The following is a 24753-nucleotide window of genomic DNA, read 5'->3' as shown; positions in this document are numbered from 1 at the left end:
CTGCTATCTGTCACTGAAACGTTTACCCTGAAAATACACTTACCTGGCAGGTCCCTGGCTACAGGGTGTGGACTGTCATCCCTTAGGCCGGCATGAGGACACCACCCACGCCCGACTCTCCCAGCGTTCCCCCAAGTCAACACTTCTCACCAGTGGCGGTTCTGCACAGACTAGCTCCTTTTCAACTCAGAAAGGGTTTTTACTGCAACTGGAAACAAACACCTAAGAAATGCCTACTATACCGGGGCACCTAACAGGCCTTAACTCAGCAAGAAATACTACGTAGCCACTACAATTAAACAATCCAGGCCAATGCATGGAACTATGCATGTGAAATTGTTAAGTGAAAAAAAAAAAAAAACAAAAAAAAAAAAACCCCAGCAACTCAAAAATGTATCTATGTGCCAAATTAAGTACACACTGTACCCTCAGACACCAGAGGGTACTATAAATAGAACTGCCTATGCACGAGGTCATTTCTTCAGTAAAGTTACTTAGGTTTCCATGGCCCCCCGAAAGCTACTTGTCAACTATTTACAACAGGTGTGGTCTCAAAGCAATGCTACTAACAGTAGCAAAGAATCATCCCCAGCAAAAATGAAAGTTCCCTGAGGGTCATAATCAGGTCTGTTTTGTTCATGGCTGTATCTTTAATGAAGGGGTTGAAGGGGTCAGACCAGGGGTCAGTAGCTGGCCTGCTGCCAATCCCACCACCTGCTTTTGTAAATAAAGTTTGATGGGAACACAGCCCCGCAATTCATCCAAACACGTTCTGTCTGTGGTTGCATTTATGCTACAATGGCAAGACTGAGTACTTAGTACAGAGGACAGAGACATGGCCCCCAGAGCTGAAAATATTTACTCTCCGGCCTTCTAAAGAAAGTTTGCCAATGCCTAGCTTGGAGTCTGCATATAGTGAGGATTCAATAATGTGTACTGAATTAATTATTTCAAGTAAGTCCAAATCAAGCTACTAGATAAGAACAAAGACCTTATTTACCCAAGACACATAATAACAGATGTCTAACAACTGGGAAATCTACTCTTGTATATTTAAATCAAAAGTGGGACTCCTGACACCCTCAGTAGGAGGGCCACGCCTTAAGCATTTTCTTCCACAGTGGAGATGGATTACACCAAATCACCTGCACCCAAGAGCTACAGGGAGAGACAGCTGGTGAGGGCTTGGCAGGCCATCTGAGGCCAGGAGGAAGAGTCAAGTCTGGGTAACTAGTCACCATGTGGTAATAATCCCATGTGGGGCTCAAAGCAGGATTTTGGCCTCCTTAGTTGTATATTCTAAACAACTAAGCTACAGGGCCTGAACGACCTAGGGTGAAATCATTTTATTTATTTCCTATGTAACTTCTGGTCAGGACAATGCATCAGTAAACAACAGTAGGCTCAATTATTTTCCCCTTAATTTATCAGTATATCTGCATTATAATGCAACTGTGTATTTTTAGTTGTACAGACTTGATTATTCAGAGGCTGATCCTTCGGCTGGTGGCTTTTTGAAGCTCATTATGGCCCCAGTACAGAAGACAGAAAGGAAATGAAAGGAGGTGAAACTCACATCAGTTGGTGTTGCTACTTTATTAGCAGATGAAATGCCAAGATTGGGGTGGAGGGGGTGGGAGAGGGTGAAACCCCAGGTCTCCAGGGCTGAAGCTCTCCCCAGGCCTCCCTTATCAGATCCCCACGTCTCACTTACATCACTGTACACTGACAGCCTATTGATAATTTTGTTATCCTGGCCTAGCCCTGTGACAACCCAAGAATATTACAGTTGACCCTTAAGCAACATGGGTTTGAATGGTGCAGGTCCGCTCGTATACGGGTTTTTTCTGATACAGAATATGATATGATACAAATATGATACAGTACTATAAATGTATGTTCCCTTCGCTGTGATTTTCTTAATAACATTTTCTTTCTTCTAGCTTCCTTTATCCTAAGAATACAGTATGCGCTACATGTAACATTCAAAATGCATGTTAACTGCTTGTTATTGGTAAGGCTTGTTGTCAACAGCAGGTGATTAGCAGTTAAGTTTCTGGGGTGTCGAAAGTTATACACAGATTTTCGAATGCCCCAAAACATCCCCCAGTGTTCAAGAGTCAACTGTAGGGGCACCTGGGTGGCTCAGTGGGTGAAAGCCTCTGCCTTCGGCTCAGGTCATATTCCCAGGGTCCTGGGATCGAGCCCCACATCGGGCTCTCTGCTAGGCAGGGAGCCTGCTTACCCCCTGCCGCCCACCTGCCTCTCTGCCTACTTGTGATCTCTGTCAAATAAATAATTTAAAAATCTTAAAAAAAAAAAAAAAGTCAACTGTACCCTCTAAGCTCCCTTCCTTTGTTCACAGGGAGAAAACAAAAGTCAAAAGGAGATTCGCAGTTGAAGCTCTAGGACCAACAAAGCCTTTTTGGCGTACTGAAGTCAGAGGACAGGTCTGCCCTGCCTGAGAAGCCAGAGCATGGATTCATTTAGGGAAATCTCTGGAAAAGAATGCTGGGAGGAGTCTGAGCCCCTTCCCCATCCACCACACACGTTAATTACTCCCAGCAGGTCTGCCCCCTTCCCAGGAACCCACAGATCCAGTTCAACACGCTGGCTCAGAGCCACAAGGTTCCACACCCAAGCCCCTCCCCACCCCAGTGGGGTCCCTCCTGCAGCAGAATGAGAAGTGAATGACCCAGAGCCCAGGCCCACAGGCCCTTCAAGCCTATTTGTACTGTAACCACTGCTGAACACATCAACAAAATCCACTGGTTGTTTTAAGTGAAAACTAAAAGTCACACCCACAGAGGACCACATGTCTACTTTCTCCTTGGGCCATTATTCCTCCAGCTGAACCACACAAAACACACCTCACTGCTCTCCCTTCTCACCAGCCTGCCACCTCTTCCCCCTTCTATCCTGACTCCTGGTGACTGGAGAAACCCTTCAATGTGGGAAGGCAGCATTTTCTATTCTGGCTGACAAGAAACTCTCCAGCTGGTTGTACCCCTGGAGGCCCGGGAACCCCTGCTCACCTAGACCCTGGGGGCTTCAGGCCGTCCTAAGGGAACCAACCCCACGAGACAACCACGGACGGGGGAAATGGAAGGAAGTACCCGCCACGGCCGCCTCCTCGCACTTTCCCTGGGGCCTTAGTTCTGTCAGATTTTGAAGCATAATGAGTTTTGTTTCATAACAGTCTTAAATGAACTGGAAGGGGGAAGGGGATGACAATGATAAAAATCTTAATTAAAAAAATTCCTACAGGCAAAGACTTTTCAGATCCTAAGATGTGATAAAAGTCTCGAGCTGGGGGCCCTACAGAGCCCCCAGGAACCCAGCACTCAACAAACATCTCCTGGGGGCCTACTATGTGCCTGGCCCCACGCTGGGTGCTTAGGGTCCGCAGAGAACAAACACATAAAGAACTCTGGCTTCTCGGGGCTCATGTTCTAGAAGGGAGGAGACAGTAAAGATAAGGAACAAGTAAACTATATGGAATCTTAGACGGTTAAAGTGGGGTTTTTTTTTTAAGATTTTATTTATGTATTTGAGAGAGACAGAGATAGGGAGAGAGAGCATGAGCAGGGAGGAGAGGGAGAAGAAGACTCCCCACTGAGTAGGGAGCCCATTAAGAGGCTCAATCCCAGGACCCCAGGATCATGACCTGAGCCGAAGGCAGACACCTAACAGACTAAGCCACTTAGCTTCCCCTTAAGTATTTCTAAAAAAGACAAAGAGCAGATAGAGGGAATGGAAAATTCAGGCAAAATGTATTAAAGGGGATGGGCAATTCAGTACTGAATACAGTAGAGAGGAAAGCCTCAGTGAGAAAGGGACATCTGAGAAAAGACTTGAAGGGGAAGACAGTGAGCAATGCAGATGGGTATCTAGGTTCTGGAAGAGCAATCCAAGCATAGAAGACAGCCTATGCAAAGGCCCTGAGGCAAGAAGGTGCCAGGTACATCCAGGGAATGGCTAAGAGGCAGAGTGTGGCTCAAGCAGAGTATCACCAGGCCATTGCAAGGACACTGGCTTTCACTGACTACAGTAGGAGCTGCTGAAAGGCCGTGAGCAGAGAAGAGACAAGTTCTCCTTCACTTCTCTGCCACCTTGTCATCCTTCCTACATAGGTCCTTCGATACCACTTAATCAACATGTTCAAAGCCACCTCACCTGCAAAGCTCTCTCTGATGAACCCCTGCAAGGTATAAACCCAACAACCCTAAGGAAACCAGTCATCCCCACATCCACCTCTCCCCCAAATCCATGTTACACCCAAAAGGGAAGATGAGCAGGAAGATGAAAGAGGGGAGTGGGTAGGAGGAAGACATAACAAGCAGAGAGGGACAAAGAGACTGATGGGGACACTTACAGAAAGATCCAAAGAGAGGCAGAAAGACAAATGTCAGCGACTCCTCCACTCTTCATCCGCACCCCACAGTCCCTAAAGTCCAAAGCACCAGTGCTTTATCAGGCAAGCCCTCCCTACACCTCTTTAACTACTCGTGCTCCTAACCGGAAGTGGAACTGTAGAAAGGGAGAAGAGAAAAGGATTACGTCACTCTGCCTCTCTAAATGGCAAAAGCAGCAGCCCAGCTAATGCTGGCCCGTCAAACCAGAGGTGGAGGCAGAATTCCCTGTCATTTGATCCACACCCAGGGTCCCCAATAGACACACTACGAGCCACCTGGAAAGCTTATCTGGTCAACCTATAAAGTGAGCTGTCACCACACAGACCCAGTCCCAGAAACAGCAATTTCTGTCCCTGGCACCTTGTACCCACATTCACACTCATCCCCCAGCAACCACAAGGCAGAGGGTTAAAAAAAAAAAAAAAAAAGGTCAATTAAGAAAAGGCTGGGGCAGCTCTAGAATAAGCTAAAATGGGGGAGAAAGGAAGTGATAAGTTAGAACAATTAGCTCCAGGTGGTACAGGGGAGGAGCCAAAACCATGGGCTCTAGAGTAGGAACTCATGGCTCAGCTCTGCCACACTGACAGGCTGTGTGACCTTGGAAGTTACCTGGGTGACCTTGGGCAAGTTATCTACCCTCCTGTGCTCAGAGTCCTCATCTTTAAAGCCATTATCATTATTAGTACCTGTGTCCTAGGGCCCTTAGGAGAATTAAAATTAGTATTATAAAGCATATAAAAGAATGCCTGGCACATGGTAAGCACTAAATGAATATTTTTAAAGAAATAAAAACACTTTGGAAAAAGGAATGTTTCTCTCTGGACCATCTGAGATAGAAAAGTTTTGTATTTATTTTTGTACCTGACATATACATGGAAACAATCGCTACTGATTAATATTTTCAACTCTGATCATTCATAGTCCATGCTTTTAAAATATATTAAGATGCTCTGGCACAAAGACATTTACTGCAGCATTATTTTTTTAAAAGCAAGTTATGGGAAATGACCTAAGCACCCAACATTAGAAAAATGGTTGAGTAGATTATAAAAGCCATAGCAAACGGTTTTGTGCAGATATTAAAAATCACCTAATGAAGAATTTTTAAAAATTCATTTATTTATTTGAGAGAGAGTGAGTAAGCGGGGTGGAAGGGGAGGGGCAGAGGGAGAGAATCCAGAAGCAGGCTCCCCACTGAGCACAGAGTCCTGATCCCAGGACCCTGAGAGCATGACCTGAGCTGAAATCAAGAGTCAGCTGCTCCACCACCTGAGCCACCCGGGCGCCCCCCCCAATGAAGAATTTTTAAAGACATACAAAATACTTAAAATGTCAAATGATAAAAGATTAAAAAAACTAGACTTCACTTTCAACTGTCATGACACAACTGCTATTAGATTAACCCTCCTGTATAGAACAAGTATAAAAGATAGATAAAATATTAAATAATAATAATAACCATAATAACTGTTTGAAGCTATGGGAGTACAACAAGGCAGCCAGGCTGGGAAGGACGATGCCCCTAGAAGAAAGGGAACCTTGGTGAGGTACATATCATTTGCTGATGTTTCTCCCCAGAACATGTGCTGATCTGGTAAAACAAACACTGAGGGAAAAGGCAGCAAGATACAGCTTGCTGCAGCTCTCTCCCTGGGCAAGGAAACAAAAGCTGCAGTTCAGGGCTATAATGACATCCAGGATTTAAGACCCAAGATCTCAGGGGAAAATGAACCACTCATACATGAACCCAATGTTCAACAATTTCCCCTCAACGCATTTGATGACACTGAAACCACATATGTACAGAGCTAGGTCCTGGAAATCCAAACCGAAAAAAAAAAGTTAAAAAACTGAAAAGCTAACCAGAGATTTTGGTAGTCTCCCAGAGGTAGAAAAACAGATTGTGAATATCAGGGTCTATCAAGGAAAAGGGACCCCAATAAACACTCACTCTAAAAGCAAGGGCAGATCAAAAGTAGACCAGCCTCAACAGAATCAAGGTGACCCAACATCCTGAGCCTCTACTTTTTCCATCTGAAATGCCCAGCATTCAAACAAAAATTACCAAGCACATCAGGACCAAACCAAGAGAAAAATACAATAATTAAAAACAATCAGAAAGTATCTTTTTTATAAATAAGATATTGACAAACAATTAAAATAAATTAAGAATTGACTAGATAGGTTAGACAACAAACAAACAGGAAAGAGATGACTAATGAAGTGGAAAATAGGTCAATAGAAAAAATATTCATATTGAAGCACAGAAAATACAAAAACAAGCTTCAGGGACCTGTCAGATACCACAAAAGAGTCTAACAAATGCAAAGACAAAGAAGAGGAGAGAAATAATGGGACAAAAGCAATTTAAAGAGAACTCCCCCCAAATTTTCTAAAATGGACTTTAAATCAAGCCATGAATTCTAAAAGCTCTCCAAATTCCATGAAGGATACATACAAAGAGAGCCATACTTAATGTACACCATAATGAAATTGCTTTAAAAAAAAAAAAGCTAAAGAGAAAAGAAAATATTACTTTAAAAGAAACACAATAAAACTGACAGATGACTTTTTAACAGAAATGCAGGAAGCCAGCGGACAATGGAACGTTATCTTTAAGGAATTAAAAGGAAAAAAAAAAAAAAAGGCAACCTAGACTTCTATACCTGGTAGAAATATCCTCCAAATAAAAGGTGAAAGACATTTTCAGACAAACAGAAATTGAAAGACTAGGGCACCATCAGACACCCCCTATGCATGCTTACACACACACACACACACACACACACAACTAAGGGGATTTCTTCAGAAAGAAGGAAATTAATCTGAGAGAACATCATGAGCACGGTCATACAAGAAGAAACAAAGAACACCACAAAGAGATCTACATATTTATGTAGATTAATCTAAATTATTATTGACTTTTTAAAACAACATCCCTTGGGGTTTAATATAGAGAGGATTAAAATCACAAGACCACAAGAGGCATAAAGGCGGTAAAGGGAGCCTAAGTGTTGTATATAAGTAGCTTGAACCAATCAGGAAATGGTTAAAGGATTGACTTAGGGTCAGCTCTAAAACAAACAAACAAACACACACAGAAAGCCTCCAACTATGCGAAGATATATATATATATACATATATATGGGTAAAGAAAACACTAGAAAGGAACACACCTTTTTTTAAAAAACAGAGGTTCTATCTAGATGATGGAATGCTGACTGGTTTTCATTCCCTTTCTACTTTTCAGCATTTTCAATAGAACAACTTTTCTCTCCATATTTCATTTCATACAACACTTGGACACTATTATACTTGTGGGAGGTAAAAGGAGCCTTCCTTTCCTTATAAAGTTTCAAACAGAACAAATTCCTAAAACTTTCAACAGGGATCCCGTAATTTGGCAGTCAACTGCTAACAACGATTATTTATATGAGTGGAGAATCCTGGTCGCCTGTCAATACAAACCAGCTATCTGACACACTCCGTGCCCTGGGCAGGGATGTGTGTGGTGAGAAGAAAGTACTTCTCAAGTCTCTGCATAAGCGTAAAGAAATTCTAACTTGGTTGAAAGCAGCACTTTTGATAATAATTCAAGTCATCTGCACAGTCTTTCTACAACAGAAGTCCAAAGATCCTGCTAAATTTATAAATAGTAGTTATCAGCAGGAGACCTTTGTACCCCACCTTGCAGCAGGGAAAAAATGAGCCCCAGAGAAGAGCTGTAGTACATGGTAGAAACACTACATACTACACAAGAATTACCATTTTTTGAAAAATAGTATTAGAGCTGGTGAAGGGAGGTCAGTACTCTCACATGCTAGTCGGATGAATGAAAATTAATTTTTAAAAATGTTTTGAAGAACAATTAGGAAATATTACTGAGAACCTTAAAAACACCCATTATCTTTAACATAGCAATTCTCCTTTCCAGGGATTTATCCTAAGAAAATTATCTGAGATGTGATCAAAGATTTATGCACAAGGATGTCTATCGAAGCATTATTTATAATGGAGTGATAAACTAAATTTCTAATAATAGGAGTTAGTAAAATAAATTCTGGGACCCAGTGCCTGGCACACAGGCACACTACTTCTGGTGCTCCAGAAATATTTGTTGAACATAAAATCCGTATGAGAATATACTAAAAAAACTATGAAAAAAAAAAGGACCCAAAGAATATTTAATGAACAAAATATTAACATTAAATCTCGTTCAAAATTAGCCCAATACTATTTTAAGGCATAATATCACAACTAATGTCTACTGAGAACTTACTAAGTGCCAGGCACAGCCCCACATGTTTTACATGTATCCGCTCATTTCATCTCACCCAACCCCATTATTTCCATGAAGTGAAGGATCCTGGATCCAAAGCCAGGCATGTCTGACTCCAGAACTTAAACTATTAATCAACAGACTATGCTGCCTAGAAAAAATACTGGAAGGAAGTTATTAAAAAGGTAACAGGAAGGAATTAAAGAAACTGGTATTTTCTTCCTAAGGCCTACCAGTATTTTCCAAATGCTCTATAGTCACCTCGCACTTCCTGTAGTCTCCTTGTCCAAACTAAAAAGTTCTATGAACTTTTCACTTATCATTTACACAATTTCAGTGAAAAAGTCTTAGCTCCAAAGGGGTTTTGAATCGTGTCCTTCTCCAGGTCTTAAAAGCAGGAGAACATTGGATAAATATGAGCCATACATTCTGACCAGGAAAGGGGATGGGCTGAGAGTGTGCTCAACCGACCATGTTGCCCATGACCTCCATTGCACATATACACGTCACTCTCTGGCTGACAAGGTGCTGTTTCATACACATATTCTGCCATTAATCTTCCCAATGACCCCTCCGAGTAGATGTGACCATCTCAGGAAATGGAGCTTTAGGAAGGTGAAGTGACTTTCCCAAGGTCATGCAGAGCACTCCAGCTCTGGTCAAGGTTCCACCTACCTTGTGTCCAGCCACCAACCATTCCCCCAAATCGTGGTGACTGCAAAGTTTGGGAGATAAACCAAAGTCTCCCGAAGGAGACAAGGGAGATCTGTGGGACGAGGCGCGCGCGCACACGCGCGCGCACACACACACACACACACATTTGTGCCCAAAACCCAGATACAGCCCTGGGACCCAACCATCTCAGTGCTTCGCTCCTTCACAAAACAATTCTGCAGAAGAGTAAAGTATATGGCTTTGTATTTGTCAAAGCACTTGTGCATCCTTTCTCTCCTTTGATTCTTAAAATAAGCCTTTTCAACCAGGAAAGCAAAAGTACTGAGAAAAAGAGAAATGAGGCTCAGAGAGTTACACCGCTATCCAGGAGTACCCCACGAGGGTCAGTGTGGTGTCCCTTCTCCGTATTATCCCGGCCACATTCTGAACTGAACTCAGGCCACACTGTCTGGTAAGGCTAAGTGGGAGGCAGGAGGAGGAAAGGGGAATAGCATCTGCTTTTACAGTCACACAGGTCTGGATTCCTGGGTTTGAATCCCTGCTAACCACGAGACCTTGAGCAAGTCTGTTCATCCCTTTGTCCCCCCACTTGTCTCCCTTGTTTAGTAAGGATAACAATGCCTTCTCCATTGAGTTGCTGTGAGGCTTTAATGAGGTCCTATATATAAAATGATGGCATGTATCTGCACTTAGGAGGTAGCTGTCACATTCTGAAATGCATCCTATCCCCAAACATACAGTGTGAGGTCACCATGTCCAGAAGAGCACCTTACCTCACCTTCCTAAAGAAAATAATCCTCTTAATGTTTCTCTAATTCTGCTATCCTGGTTCCTTTCCACTCAAAGAGCCTAGATTGATCTCAGTTACTTTCCAGACTCCTTTGCAAAACTCTCTACAAGCTTCTTAAATTTAGGCCCCCAAAAGTGTCCTCCAAGGAGAATCCATCATGGGCTGAAAAAGACAGAAGGCTAAAACCCCAGCCTCTGCGCTCTGAGCATCAGATTTACTACAAGAGGTCAGACATGGAGCCGTACTGAGTAAAGTACACCCTGAGGGGTGAGCAACCATCAGGGTGAGGGTGAGAGGGCAAGGGGGTGGGGAGCCCATCTACAAAAGTAGAGACCAAGGCTGGAGCCCCCTAAGAAGAAAGAGGTTGGGCACCTGGGTGGCTTAGTTGGTTAACCAACTGCCTTCAGCTCAGGTCATGATCCCAGAATCCCGGGATGGAGTCCCACATTGGGCTCCCAGCTCTAAGGGGAGTCTGCTTCGCTCTCTGACCTCCCCTCTCATGCTTTCTCTCACTGTCTCTCTCTCAAAGAAATAAAATCTTAAAAAAAAAAAGAAGAAGAAGAAGAAGAAGAAAGAGGTTGAGGGTACCCAGAAGAAGTGGAAGGGGATGCTTTCTGCAGCTTCCCTTAGAAACAAACAGGAACATCCAAAATGGAGACAGAAATGGTAGGAAACCCTGACTTGGCAAGAAGGTGACGTTACTCCTCAAACTCGCTAGCATAGCTAAGGAGTTTAGATCTCTCCCTTCTGGCTCCTGTCCTCTCAATACTTTCTTACCTCATCTCAGTCTACAACCTCGGCCCCTCCAGCCTGTCCTCCATACCTTTGACCAGCAGTTATTTTCTTTTTTTTTTTTTTTAAGGATTTTATTTATTTATTTGACAGAGAGAGATCACAAGGAGGCAGAGAGGCAGGCAGAGAGAGAGAAGGAAGCAGGCTCCCTGCTGAGCAGAGAGCCCGATGCAGGGCTCCATCCCAGGACCCTGAGATCATGACCTGAGCAGAGGCTTAACCCACTGAGCCACCCAGGCGCCACTGACTGACCTTTCTAATACAGAAATCTGACTTGTCCACTTTCCCCACACACCTCTCCTCACTTCAAACCCTTCAATGAAGGGTTTGCCTATAACGTCAAGTCTAAGCTTCCTATCATGGTATCAGGTCCGCCCAGCCCAATCCCTTCTCACCTCTCCAACCTCATCACCTGCAATTATGACTGGGAACTTCGTATGTGCTGGGCCCTGACTGGTTGCTGGGAACACAACGATATACAAGATGTGGCACAAAAATGAACACGACCTAGCTCATGCCCTTTAGAAGCTGAAAGTCCTCGTAGGCAGACAGACACAGAAAGGGATCACTGCAATCCAAGTGGACAGTGGGATGGCGACCCACCCTGGGGTGCACAGGGAAGGCCTCTGGAGAAAATAGGAATGAGCTAGGTAAGGGATAAAGAAGGAAAACATTGCTTGCAGAAGAAGCCTCAGGGCAAAGTTCATGAGCAGTGCTACCTTACACAATTGTCTGCTCTAATGGAAATGTTCTGTATGCATGCTCTCCAATATGGCAGCCACCAGCCACATGTAGCTAATGAGCACTTGACGTGGGGCTAGTGGCACGGGGGAAACCGAATTTTTTATTTTATTTAATTTTTAATTAAACTTAAATGGCCATGCATGGGGCACCTGGGTGGCTCAGTGGGTTAAGCCTCTGCCTTTGGCTCAGGTCAGGATCTCGGGGTCCTGGGATTGAGCCCTGCATCAGGCTCCATGCTCAGTGGGAAGCCTGCCCCCCCACCCCGCCTATAGATCTGCCTACTTGTGATCTCTCTCTCTGTCAAATAAATAAATAAAATTTTTTTTAAAAATGGCCATGCATGGCTAATGGCTACCATATTGGATGGCACAGTTCTAGAGCATTAAACTGAAGGTGATGGAAGATAACATTAGATGAGTCAGCTTTTTATTTCCTAGACAGAGAGAGAGCTTGAGGCAGGGGATAAAGGGGGAGCAAAGGGAGAGGAAAAGAATCTTAAGTAGGCTCCGCGCTGAGCTCAACACTGGGCTCGATCTCACGACCCTAAGATCACGACCTGAGCTGAAATCAAGAGTCAGACGCTCAACCAACTGAGCCACCCAGGCGCCCCAGAAGGGTAAGCTTTGAAGTGATGTTTCAGTAAAGCCAGATTCTATGTAGCTTCCTATACTCGCCATGCTATCTGCTAGTCCCTCCCCCCTTGCCTACCCAGCAAGCCCCCACTGAACCCACACAACCCCACCCATGTACCACCTCTCTGAAGACTTCCCTGGCTCTTCCACACCGTCTCTCCCACTGACTGCTTCTGCAGTGTGATCTTTTTCTAAGCAGGTCTCTCTGTGTGCCGGGTTTATATGTTCTCCTGACTTGTCCCTACCAGACTCTGAGCTCCTTCTCCTACTGGTCCTGGTACTTCCAGCCACTGGTACAGTCTGGGCACATGAGAAGCACTCAAACATACTTGAGGATCAAGGTGTCAGCACTGACGGTCCCTGTAGCCTGGCAGGATGAGGAACAGGGCGCTCGCTCACTTCTTCTAACAAAGATGTGAGCCACTAACCTTGATCTTAGCTCTGTCCAGGGGCTCGGCAAACGTTCTCGTGAACATCCTGAGCACTCTACCCTTCACAGTCAATGGCAGGCCTTGGGGTAGTCCAGGTTCCTAGAATCTAGATAACCGTACGGGGAAGGTGCCCAGGCAGTCTTTGGGGGTTAGCCCTGGGTCTGGAGACCAGCTTGACAACTCAGCACCCTTAAGCCCCAGTTTCCTCAAATGTAAAGTGTAAAGTGGGCACCCATCTGCCTCCTACAAATGCTGGAAGACTGAAGTGACTAGCACACCTGCACAGGGCCAGGGACACACACTAAGCTCTCAGTCAACAGTAGCAACTACCCCTAAAGCCATCTGAAACCCTCATTTGGATACCCCACAGCATATGCAAATTCCTGAGCCCCTAAATAAGGCTCTTCTTGGTGCTCTCTGGGATGCAAGGGATACAATCCAATCTCCGACTCACAGTGTGTTGCCAAAATTCTCCCTGAGTTCCCAAGAGAAAATTTATTTTAATTCCCTCCAACTTTAAAAATTAAACAGTCCTTACAGCATTTTGGGGTGGCACGGAGTGACAATGGAGACCATGAAATCCAACAAGCAGCTTTAAAAAGGTTACAAACTGATTGGAGAAAGAAAGGAGAAGGCAGCCGAAGGGGGTGAGCAGGGGGGGTTGGAGACAATCCCCGAGTGTCTGCTATTATTGAATACCCCAACTCTCAAGGCAGCCTGGCCGCCCCCTCCTCCATGCGAGCTAAGCTCTGTTAATGAGAAAACGGAGCTCTGCCTACATTTTACAATAATGATTTCCCCGTTGCATTTTTACATGCCTGCCGCTTTATCATAGCAGAAGTAGACATATATTTTCAATAAATCCCTTCTCTCCTTCCTCCTCCCCAACTCCAGCTCGCCCAGTAAATGTTGTTCCCTCCGCGCCCTCCCCCAACACAATCCCAACCCTGGAGCACAATGAGTTCCACTAATCAAAACAGAAAGAAAAAGAAAAATGGAAAAATCACAGCTGCTGAAAAACAGCATTCGCTACAAGTCAAAGCCCTCCACATTTTTTCTGCATGCAGCATTTACTTCTTCAAGGACATATCACCCCCCCACCATCAGAAATCTTATGTAGAGTTGCTCCAAGGGAAGGGGGAAGGGGGGCAGGGAAAGAAATCTAATATTCACTCTCTTTCCTATTTTGACTAAGCCAGCACAGACAGAAATATAGATAAGGCCTTGAATAACTGATTTAACAAAATGTCACTTATTAAAAGGCATGGGGGATGGGGCTGCACTTGAATTTGAGAGCTCAGTTAAAGCACCCCAGCTAAAGGCTGCCAGACCGCGAGAGGCAAGGGGGAAGGAAACATTCTCTAGCCTGGTCTCCTTCAGGGGCTGCTAGAGCTGACCCTGGTGGCAGAGAGGCCTGGATTTCTCCCTCCAGGGAGAACCAGTAGAGGGCGGGGTGGGGGGAGGAGGCCGGGGAGCCAGAGGTGAAACAAACAAAAAAGCCAAAAAAAACCCCAGTTGATTCTTAAATATATAAGCATTTATACTGCACCAACTAGTGCCAGGTGCCAGGGGTACAACAGTGAGTGCTGACCCAGTTCTGCCCTCCCTGGGGCAGCAAGGAAGGGGTAAAAGACACAGGGGCGGGGGGGGGGGGGGGGGGGCAGATATTACGACAACAGCATCCTAACAGCCCAGCCCAGCCCACAGCACCAGCCAGTGACCAGGCACATGGGGGCACACCGGGCTCTGGAGAGAGAGTGAAGGAATGAATGAGCGTATGCACACTGAAATTGTTTGAATTCCATACTGGTTTCTAAAGCAGCTCAGACTCTTCAAAAGAAGATAGGCCTCTAAATGTCCTTACCTACTGTGGCTCCCCATAACACCCCAGCTCACATGTGTTCACCCAATTAAGAACAAAAAGTGAACAAGCCCTGGTACTTGAGAATCAGCCTCATTACTGGTATCCTTGAGTTGAATTTTAAGGGAGTTTGATATATCCCATTGTGATGACATCAGAGGGAACTCGAATGACACCCCCTATTCAAACGCCTTGGGCATCAACTCCAACTTTTTTTTTCCCCTTTCCCTTTTTAAAACAACTTTCAAAGAAGTTAGATTGGAGGTGGTTTCCCAAGACGAGGGGAGAGGCCCTCAGAACTGTCCCCGTTATGACAAAGACACCCCCCCCACACACAAGGGGCCCCCAGGAAGCTTTCCAAGGTAGCAAATAGCAAACTACTGGAAACTAAAGGCCAGGCCATCTAGAAACCACCATGGCTTGTCCAGGTCCCTCCACTTAGGAGCCCCACAAAAAGGACAGGGCTAAGGGTAGGAGGCTGATGGAGAAATTGCCATGCAATTTGTTAAAGTCAAGTTTTGGCTTTAATTATGAGGCAGCCTTTGAGCTGTGTGCGCCAGAACGAGCCAGACAATTCACGTTTTTTAAAAATGTAATGTCGGAAACATGTTTAAATCATCTGAGTCTTTCCAACTAAGGTGACTGGGACTTAGAAGCCCAAAGTTCCCAGATGATGGTCTTGGTTTCCATGATCTCTACATCTACTCAGTACCATATCCTTAATACTGCATAGCATTATCTGTTTGAGGGCGCACAACATCTGGAGACCATTCAACTTCTGGCCTTAAACCAGGATGCTGGCTGGACATGGGACTCTGGGTTAATCACTTATTTATATATTTTTTTCGATTCTCCTTCTTGAGCCTCACTTTCTTCTGCTGTCAGATGAGGATACCAACCTCCTCTGGTTGTTGCTTCTGTCGTCAGAGAGGCTTTGGACCAGCAACAAACTAGGTAAACACCAGTTATTTCAATGATGGCATCCATTTCCTCTCTCTCTGATTTTTCGTTGATTATATTCCCCTTTATGAAACCAAATTGGTATCAGTTCCACTGATCTCTCAAAACTGACAACTTGTATTTATTATACAATTACAAGGAGTCCTCTTACACACAGGTGAGCAAAATCTCAGTAACAGCTGCATCTGGGTGACAGATACAAGGGAGCTCATTACACTAGCCTGTCTGCTTTTGTTGCATTTTCAAGTTTTCCCATCATAAAAATTAATTCAGAAATAAACAAATAAAGTTTCCCCCTCTAGCCCGGAGGCGAGTGGTCTGATGAGGGAAAAGCACAAGGTATTTCTTAAAACTAGAAATGACTTTTGCAGCATGACAGTATGAGAAAGGGCCCAGGGCTGGTTTTTGTTGTTTGGTGTTTGTTTGTTTTTTTTGTTTTTTTTTTGGTTTTTTGTTTTTTTTTTTTTTTAGGTAGACTGCTTTACAGAACAGGCCTCATTTGCAAAACAAAAGCTGAATGCAAATGAAGACCTGCCAGGACCCTCGGACCCCAGCCCGGTTTCCTGTGGAGGCTCAAGGCTCCCCTGCACCCAGTGCACAAGCCAAGTGTGTCTGTCGCCTCGGCTGGGCAGGTCTCCAAGTTTCAATCCGGGATCAGAGTCTGAACCTAGACCGCCTAGCATGTCACCGCCTGAGCTCGGATGCCAGCCTTCCTGTAGCACTTTCTATACAAAGATCCCTGAGGACCCGAAACCCCCAAGGAGAAAGTGGCTAGGAGGCGGGAACAAGAGTGAGAGAGGGCTTGGTGAACAGGGGTGTGGGCAGAGGCTCTGGGAAGTTAAGGGAAGCGTTTCAGTGGTTGTCAGGTTTTATATCTGAAAAGGAGATCTGGCTGAAGATTAATTCACCTCGCTGCTCTCGGCGCGCGATGCCTCTTACAGTTTACATAGCACTTTCCGTACATTATCTGATGGCATCCTCACAAGTGGAGGGGAGAGGCGACAGATGGTATCACCCGCCCTTTACAGATGCCCAGACAGGCTGGGAGGCCCCCTTGGCCAGAGCCAGGAGACCATGAGGGTGCTGGACTCCAACCTAGACCTTCAGCCGCCCTCTTCACCCTCCAATCCCCATGCAGACCCCTCGCTGGGGGCCACCCAGGCTGGCAGTCTGTGGCGTGTGCTCCTGAAAGGCTGCCCAGAGGAGAGGGCTCTTTTTTTTTTTTCTTTTTTGGAGCCTCTTGCTCCAAACCTATGCCACAGTGCCCACCAACTTTTGAATAGGGCTGAAAATCACAGATTTTTTTTTTCCAATGATAGTATTCAAATAAATCTAATGTGAGGCCCAAATTACTTTAACTGAAGACTCTTCCTCAAGTGAAAAGAATTTGCTCTCGCCTCTGTACTGCTCAGTAATGCAGTCAAATGTTGAGAAAAATGCAGTACAATTTTCTGATGCAGTCTTAACCCTTAGAAGTCTCTGGCTGGTGTCAGGTCCTGAGCCCAAACCCTTTCCCTAGGAGGGTGCAGACGCAGCCTGGAGCAGCTTCCCCACCTTCTGCTCATCTGCACCTGTCTTCTCAGGTTTTCCCTTGGTCCAGGACCTAAGGCCCTCCACACCCACACACACCCCCTCCCCCGCCCCTGAGGAAAAGGCCACATCTTCCAGAAACCTTCTCAAGGGCTTTAGTCAGCTGACCCTACCCACCAGCTGCTCTCCTCAATCCCTCCCTCTCCAGGATCTTTCCTGTCCATACACCAAGGTAATACCAGCACCCAAAATACCCTTCCATTCTGCACAGGTCCTTCCTGCTCCCACTCCGTATCTCTGCCCTCTCTTGCACAAACTTTGCCAAAAAGTTGTCCACACATGCTGTGACCAGTTCCACCTCCTAGACCCCCCCCAACCCCTCCAATCTTGCCCCCACCCCATCCATTGCATTCCAGGGAAGCTGTTCTTTGGAAAGTCCCCAGTGGCTTCCATTTTGCAAATAATCCAGTGGTGACTTTTCAGGCCTTATCAACCTCATGAAACATTTAACCACCACCCCCTCCCCACCAACACACCAACACCCCCCCACACACACACACACAGCGCCTCTCCTCTCTATAGGCTCCTTAGGGCATCCCATCCAGTCTCCTAGATTTAAATACCAGCTCCCTGGCCAATGGCTCATTTTTATCTCTTGCCTGGCCACTCCTCTAGTGCTGGACACCGCTGTCAGACTGCCTTCCTGACCTCTCCACCTTGAGTCTAACAAGAGCTTCAAACTTAGCGGGACCCAAACAAAAATAGATTGATTCCACTCCCCTCCTTCTCCCAATCTTCCCCATCTGGGCAAAGAGCACCAGCCATGTACCCAACTGCTCAAGTCAGAACCCTCAGAGCTATCCTCAACTCTTTCTCACCAGCTACCATCAAACCCAAACGGAAATACCTCCAAAGGTACGCACTTCCTGATACCTCCAAAGTGCATCTCACATGCACCTGCTCCCTCCACTGCCCATCATCTTCCACCAGGCCTGCTCTCCAACTGCACACCTGCCCACTTCCACCACTGCAAGCCCCTTTATCAGAAGTTGGGAGTGCCACTTCCCACTGGAAACTTTCAGTGGTTTCTCGCTGCACTTCAAATGAAACCCAACCTTTTCAGAGGCCTCCAAAGTCCTGTACATTCACCTCATGCTGCCCTCTCTCGGTCCCTCTTGTCTGCCTGTGCCCTTCTTATACAGCACCCCCCCACCCAAGTCCTTCCACACAGGCTCTCCTCCTGGTGCTCTCTTCCAAACCTCAGAGCACCTTTTTAGGCTACTCTAGCTGCGTAAGGCCAGGTCACTGTTCCCTGTGGTTTCATCATTTCTCACATTTTGCAATATATATTTCTGTACGTGTCTACCACCCCTCTGAATGGTAAGCTAGAGGCTGGGGTGGGGGGAAGGGGAGAGGGAGTAAAATATGTCTATTTTAATTATCATCATAGTCCCAGAGCCTTAAGACAGTGCCTAGAATAGTAGGTACTCAGTAAAGTAGCTGCTGAACATACCAGTGAATAAAGTAGATCCAATTATGGCATGAAAATAATTGTTACCTTCTAGGAGCCCAGAGTTATCACTGCCATTAGGGCACATGGGTTCTCTTCCCCCCTTTCTCTCTAACAACAACAGAAAATGTTTAGTATTGTTGCACCAACAGCCCAATAACTCAGCATATCCCACCCATCCCAGCTTGTTGTCTTTGACCAGGAAAACCAAAAAACCATCCTCTTGCTCAGTAAACGCAAATTAACCAGAAGATCTTATAAGCAGGTACCATGAGTACTTAAAAATTCTTAGAAAATATCACACGGTCTTTTTGTTACGCAGTTTCTTTAACCCAGAAGAAAAGATTTAGTAAGAAGCCATGGGATCAAACTTAGTGTTACCAGGACTATATTATTCCTTAAAATGCCACAGGACCCGTGGTGACAAGCGCCAATAACTTGGTCGCCAGCTACTCCTCTGTCTCCTTCTCCCCACAAAAGAAATCAACTATGTTTTACTTTCCCCTTTATTTCTGTGGTTCCCCTCCAACATGCAAATTCAGAAATATTATTAATCCACAAGATCCCAGCTGATTCTAATCCTCCCTTCTCCCTAAATCACACTGTTTTATGAGGTCATAAATAAAATAAGCTGAATTCAACTGCTTTTAGAGCAGAACAACCAACATCCATTCGTACTGGCTGGGGTCTGAGCCTCTTGTCTGGATCCTCACTTTTTATGTCAATGTTCAAAGTCAATATAAACATCTAGAGCTTTCCCCCAAAAAGACGCCCAAGGTGAAATACAGGATATCCCAGAAATGACAGGAATACGACATTACTATTATGAACTCTATCACAAACATACGACCAAATCCCAATTACCTGTATGTGAATTCTCCACAGAAAGTGGGTAAAGCCACACTCGGCCTCCTCCCCCAAGACTACCTCCTCCTGCGGCGTGGGAATAACAGCCCAATTAACCTTAGTCTTGACCAAGCATAATTAGCAGGTAAGCCAGCTGGCTGGAGGGGAAACTTTCAAGATTAACTGAAATTATTTTGGGTGCCTGGGGTTATGTGCCCCCAAGCTCTATTAGCACATGTAATTGGGAAACAACCATCTACTTTTTTTCCCCAAGATAGTGGCAGACTTTCGTTAAGTATTTCCTTGTATTCTACGGTCAAGATTACCAGCTAGCTACTCAAGAGTCCTTTTTGGAATGCCAAGGTACAAATCCACTCTCTCCATGAGAAGACAAAAACGGAAGTTAATCAACTTGTCCTAGTCCATGAAGCAATTTGGCCGTTGGCCCAGGAAGAGCCTGTTGAGACCTCTTGAGACCTCACTCCACAAGACCCAAGTCACAGAATTTCAGAAATGGGAGAAACTCATGGGTCAAATACGTATTTTTAAGATTAAAAAAAAACCCCAAAACCCAGAAATGGCTAAAAACTGGTACCTTCCCAACTTTTCTCCTAGGTGACATTTACTCCCTGCTTTGAGAATCAAATCACCTTAAAAGTTCTTTGTCACTTTACAAATACTGTGAACTGAGCCAATTCTCCAATGCAAGACAATGGTAACACTTTCTGATTAACAGACTTGATGGAGAACCCTTAAACTTTCAAAAAAAAAAAAAAAATCAATGCGTTTGATTATTATGACCAACCTATCAGAGGAAAAAGAATATTCTGAGTAAGCTTTGTCTTTGTGACCACACATTTTATTATATAAGCAGCAGTCCCCTTTTACTACGAAAGCTCCTACTTTACCAAAAACCACAGGCCCAAGCCAGTTAAAGGAGGCAAAACTGAATACTTTTCACACAGTTCATAGAACAACTGTTTTCACAGCAAGCTCACATAAATGCTATGTGATATTAACACATGCCTGCTAGGTGGAAGCCGGCTTACCAAGCTGTGAAGAGACCCATGTTCACCATGGAACCTGCAGAATTAATATTCTCAATGCCCATAAAGCAGAAGGGAAATGCTCTTTTTTTTAAGATGTCAAGCTGGCTTCTCAACAATCCTTTGGCAAAAATGGACATGCCTAAAAGGGCGGGGCCCCAAGAGGTGTGTCACTCCTGGTATCAATTCCTATAAATCAAATCCTGACAATCACCACAATATTTTAAAAAGAATGAATTATGATTCATGGGCCTTCAAACCTTTATTACCACAAGAACATTCTCGGCAAGAGAGAAAAAAAAAAGCTACTGTGACTTGATTAATGGCCAAAGCAAGACAATAAAATAAATCTCATAAATATAAGAAAAAAAAAAAAGACTGAAAGACTGCTCTTGGCTTCTCGGATAGACACGTAAATAATTCTACTACCCTGGGGTAAACACATATAAAGATTTTGTTTACCCTCCCAGCATATACACCATCCAGACTAAGATTCTCAGCAGGGAAAAATAATAGTGAATTTGCTTAACTAATGCCTAGTTAGGAATATTTGATAAGTGCAATAATATTTAATTCCCAATGAACTCAACTCTCAACTGGCCAAAAATCAAATTCTCAATCTGGAAATCTGATGACAGGAAGGAAAGAAGAAAAGTACCGTCCATCAGTAACACGTAGAGAGATCTTTTTTTAAAACCCACTTTTTCCTCTCCTAGAATTGAGCTCATCCACAGAATTGCACAAAGCTTAACCAACTTTAGTTAACCACACATGTAGGGTTTACTACCTGACCCTAAGAAACACGTCTGGGTTTGAGTCTCTGGAGTTAAAATTATACTGGCAAAGTTAAAACTCCCAGTATCATCAGGGTCCCTGATAGCCAAATCCTACAACTCATCTGCAGAAACCAGCAGGCTGAAGACCAGGACGAGAGAGGCTGGGAGAAGCAAAGACTGCTGGTTAACTGGTTAAGCTTGGAGTCCCGCTTATTATTCTGACAGTGGGCATCAAAACCACATTTTCTATCATCAGATTGCTTTCTTGAAACATAAATGATGCCGAAGATTGGTACCAACTGGGACAACTTAAAACTCCTCTCTTAAGGCTCTCCGCCACGGCCTGCTAAAAGGGGAACCCAGGTGGCTTTGGGGAGGCATTTTTTTTTTTAAAGAACTCTTCAGTCATCCCTGGCTTCTTCATTCCCAAGCATCACCTCCACGGACTTCACCAGACAGCCCAGGCCACGCTGTGAGCCACCGGCTTCAACGCTTCCTTTGCCAAAGCCACGTCTCGTCTTGGGGAAGAGTTTCCACAAAGCAGGCTGTAACAGACCAGCCGAAGGTACTCGGAGGAACCAGAAGTCATTTTCTTTAACCTAAGGGTGGCAGGCGCACATGCTCCAGCCCAGTGCTGGCCAGAGGCTGCCCGCCAGGTGCTCTCGGCCTCCGCCAGTGAATGGGTGGTTTTGTGTTATTCTTAAATGTCTATTTCTTCAGCCCACCAGCAGTAACTTCCCAGTCTCCTAAACTGAAGTTAGGGAGTGAAGGGGGCAGGCTTACCCCCTTACACATTTCTCTTATCTGGGTGGCCGCCGTAACTTGGGGGAGTACCCAGCCCCCAAAGAGCCTTACAGGCACATATCCATACACATATGCATCATGTCAAAAACCCCCAAAGGCACATCCCTAGGGTCCTGCGGTTTCTTGGCTGGAAGAATGAAGGCTTTATAACATCACAAGCTTCAATTGCAAGCCCCACCACCACCACCCTTTAAGCCGGGGCTGCCAATTATAGCGCCCACCGTGGCCCTCCCCCTTTGCGGGGATGCTGGACAGCCCGCAGAGGGACGAAGGAAGAAGGGAAGCAGAAAGAAGGCCCTGCTAACAGACTGAAAGTACAGAAGTGGGGGGGGGGGGAGACTTTTCCCTTCCCCTCCCCCGTCTTCTCACGGAGCATCCCCCAACTAATTTTTTTTAAAATGAAACTTAATAAGCTTCTTGCCTACCTTGGCTGTTTCTGCAACAAGTGCATGGGCAATCCGACAAGACCAGACTCCGCTTGGGGGGTGAGATGGGGGGCGAGCAGAGCTAATGGAGTAATTTCAATATTAATTTATGTCAGAGCCGCCTTCTCGAAGCGCTACTCACTTACAGTACTGCCCTCAGCCTGTAAACAAATATCGCTCCGCCAGGAAACATACTCCCCAGATGCAAGCCCCTTCCCCAGCAGGGAACAGGGCCCTGCGCCGCCCCCACCCCACCCCCAACAGCATGCGCCCCCACCCCGAGGAGGAAGCTCCGGGTTCCCAAAGCACCAACCCACCACCTCCGCCACCACCCCAGCAAGAAACTTACTCCGTCCGTCTACGCCTCCACCCTCCCTTCAGGAAATCTACTCTCCATATGCATTCAGCCTCCCCGCAGGAAATCTGCTCCCCCCTCCCCCCTTCTATATACATGCACCCCTCCCTCTCCTCCTCCCCCACGCGCCCTCCCCAACCAGAAACTTACTAGCGTGCAAGCGTGCAGGCTCTGCTGATCCTGGAAACTTACTCCCAGATATAGCGCCCGCCAGCCCCCTTTCCCGGCCCTGCTCCCCTTCCTGCCCTCCGCGGCAAGCAACTCCAAACTCTCCGCATCCAGCCACTCTCCCTCCCCGGTGGAAATTTGCAGCGCGGGGCCGCGCGCGTGCATCCACCCTCCCCTTCAGGAAACTTACTCCCCATCTGCATGCACCGCCTCTCAGCCATCGCTTAGAGGGAAGGGGGTGTGCTAGGGAGACAGAAATACATATGTATCTCTCGCCCCTCCCCCGGCCGCAGCCCACTCGGGGCCGAGCCGCGGTAACCTGGCCTTACCTTTTGCATTGCTCCCCACCCTCGCCCCCTCCCTTAACCCTCCTTATCCGCTCCCCGGCGCCCCCCCTTTTTTCACCCATTACCCACCCCTAGCAACCGTTCCCAAGCTCCTCTCGGCCTTTTTTTTTTAATCCAGGATGCAAATTCCTCCCCTGTCAGCAAATCGACTGTCAAATTATTTTCTTGCAAAAGGAGAAAGGCGGGGGGGGGGGGGGGGAGCAGAAGCAAAAAAGGGGAGGGCGGGGGAAGGGAGAGAGGGACAGAGGAGGGGAGAGATATCCCTCCGCAGAGCTGGGTCTGGCGGCGGGCGGGGAAGCAGGAAGTAAGGTGTCCAGCGCCGCGGCCGGCGGGTCCTCCGCCGCGGCCCCCACCCGCGCCCCCTGTCCCCCCGGGCGACGCGCTCGGGCGGGCGCGGGCAGCCTAGCGCATTGTTCGCAGCCTCCCCGACGATGCGCTGCCGACCTTATTTGTGTGCTCTGCATGTGCGTGAAGTTGCACCTTTTGTAGGCTGGCGAGACTCTGGACGAGGATGGGGCGGGGGACGCGGACCGAGTTGCGGCCCCGTGCGGGACCTGTCAGCCCCGGGGTGTGGCGGACTCTCCGGCGTGACCGGAAAATCGAGGCCCGGGAGAAGGCGGCGTGGTCGGGAAGCTGCCGCCTTAGACCCGGACCAGTGCAGGATTGCTTCCTGCGTAGCCGTCCCGGTTATTGTAACGCGCTTTGCAATTGAACGACGGGGGGGGGGGGGGGGGGTGGTATTTATTTTTATTTTTAAGGGGTTGCAAAGACGCCAGGGTCTAGGTGGAGTGCGGAGAGATGGCCTGTGCCTACCCCCGCTGCACCGAGGCTCGGCGGGGCTGGGAGAGGGGCTGGGGCTCCCGGGAAGGGACTGGAGGTTCGCGAAGCGCGCGGCTCCATCCCTCCGCCCCGATGGGGGCGGGGAGGGGGTGCTGCAGCCGGCGCTGGAAACTCAGCTCTCTGGGGAGGGGTCTCCATCACCGCGGCGCTGCAGGCCGGGGAGGGAGGTTGCCTAGGAGAGGAGCCGGGGCCGAGAGGGGAGGGGAGGGGAGGGGGCGGGGGTGCGGCGGCTGCGCGCGCTCGCCCCTCCTCGCGCGCCATGACTGTGGAACGTGGTGCCGGGGAGGAGGGACAGCCGCCGGGGGCCGCCCGGGGCTGCTCAGCATTGGTGCGGAAACCCGAGCCCCGAGTCGCTCCTCGCGCTGTCTCCTCCTCCTCCGCTGCGGGGGAAACCGCTGCACCCAAACCGGAGCAGCTGCGAGCAGGGGGCAGGGCGCGGGCTGAAAGGCGAGCCGAGGGTTCAAACCTCGGCGGCGCCAGTGGGGCGAGGGCAGGACGGCCCCCGGGGCCCCGCGAAGGCGCAGCCG

General features: G+C 47.0%; 1 protein-coding gene across 20 annotated transcripts in view; it reads right to left on the bottom strand.

Moving 5' to 3' along the window:
* TRERF1 (transcriptional regulating factor 1) overlaps positions 1-23567 on the bottom strand; it is a 196929-nt gene extending 173362 nt beyond the window's left edge. For 5 of the 20 annotated variants that reach the window (XM_047733645.1, XM_047733646.1, XM_047733647.1 and 2 more), the window contains exons 1-2: positions 23022-23213; positions 22517-22598 (exon numbers count right to left, since the gene is read on the bottom strand). The gene's annotated coding sequence lies outside the window, so the exon portion shown is untranslated. The other 15 variants (XM_047733630.1, XM_047733636.1, XM_047733635.1 and 12 more) reach the window with 8 other exon arrangements.
* Positions 23568-24753: the final 1186 nt, after the last annotated feature.

The sequence above is a fragment of the Lutra lutra genome, chromosome 6, assembly GCF_902655055.1.
Source record: "Lutra lutra chromosome 6, mLutLut1.2, whole genome shotgun sequence".
NCBI classification, from domain to species: Eukaryota; Metazoa; Chordata; class Mammalia; order Carnivora; family Mustelidae; genus Lutra; species Lutra lutra.
The sequence above is the reverse complement of the archived record's forward strand: the minus strand, read 5'-3'. Positions and strand labels throughout refer to the sequence as shown.